Consider the following 1,241-nt stretch of genomic DNA (forward strand, 5'->3'; position numbering starts at 1 on the left):
TGTGTCTGTCTTTTTTGTATATATTTTGTCTCTCTCTTTCTCTATCACTTTCGCCGCCAGATCTCCCTTCTTCATGACACCCACACTTCCTTGTCGAGGCGGGACCCCGACATAGGACCTCGACAAAACCCTAACTATTACAATCCACTCTTGTCAACTTAAAACCTGTAAACTCTATGAATAATCTCCAAATAAAGAAAATTGTAAAGTCATACTTATGCCTAAAATGATACTACTAAAACATGTACAACAGAAAACTCAGTAGCCCCATTTATATTGTATATGTCACAAATGAACAAAGCAAAAACATTCGATGCACAAAAACAAAAATTTTTAAAAAGCAGATAGTATTTGAAATGTCCAAATACCATATTCTGCCAGTCAGTCTCACACCCGTAGGCACACAGCCTAACTCTGTCCATGGGCCTAGAGTCTGAAGCTGCTGTGTCTCTCCATGTCTCTGCTGCATTCTCTGATGTTGGCTGCTTTTCCAGGCAGGGATACCAAGCTCCTTTCATGTTTTTCCTTCTTGATAGTCCTGAGATTTATCTGATGTGAAAGATAACTGCTCCTCCCATTTAGCTACACATCTTCTGCAATTACAGTTTTGACAATCACAATTAATCCAACCAAAAATTACAATTGAAATTAAAAAGTCCTATCAGCATCATCCCCCACCTTCTTTCACCAAACCCATCTGGAAAAGAGGAAAACTAGTCAGTTGCGATGCTTCTGTATTCCCTTCATTCTAAAACTAAGCACACCCATGAACACTTGAAAGCCAGCCACTTCATGCCTTTATAATCCACTCTTTATTTTTAATAGCCAATGTTTAAATTACCCATCCCTATCAACCTAGTACACTGAGGAGACAAGCATGTTCCTTGATCTGAAAAATCTTCCATTACAATTGGAATTTGAGCTGCTGCAATCACAAACAAAAGTCCATTTCATCATATTGTAGCGATTGACACTTTGTCATAGTATCAAACTTCTTTGTCTTTATCTGGTGAGGATCTGATCAGCTCAGCTCTAGCCATCTAAGCCAGGTTAAAATGGGCAACAACTGCACGTTTGGAAGTTCACACACACACCCTCCCTATAATCCAAACAATTGGCCCCTTCACTCTCAATCCTAGCCACAAGGGACGAGGTAAGTGTGTCCATGAGCTCAGGAGTTCACACAACTCCCTAAACTTCAGACCAGCCTTTCCTCTTATCTCATCTCAAGGTCAATGACT

At 40.0% G+C, this 1,241-nt stretch overlaps 1 pseudogene; it reads right to left on the bottom strand.

The window, feature by feature from the left end:
* LOC102816806 overlaps nucleotides 1-518 on the bottom strand; it is a 9,984-nt pseudogene extending 9,466 nt beyond the window's left edge.
* Between the last annotated feature and the right edge of the window lie 723 nt (nucleotides 519-1,241).

This window comes from Chrysochloris asiatica, unplaced genomic scaffold (assembly GCF_000296735.1).
Source record: "Chrysochloris asiatica unplaced genomic scaffold, ChrAsi1.0 scaffold00187, whole genome shotgun sequence".
NCBI lineage: Eukaryota > Metazoa > Chordata > Mammalia > Afrosoricida > Chrysochloridae > Chrysochloris > Chrysochloris asiatica.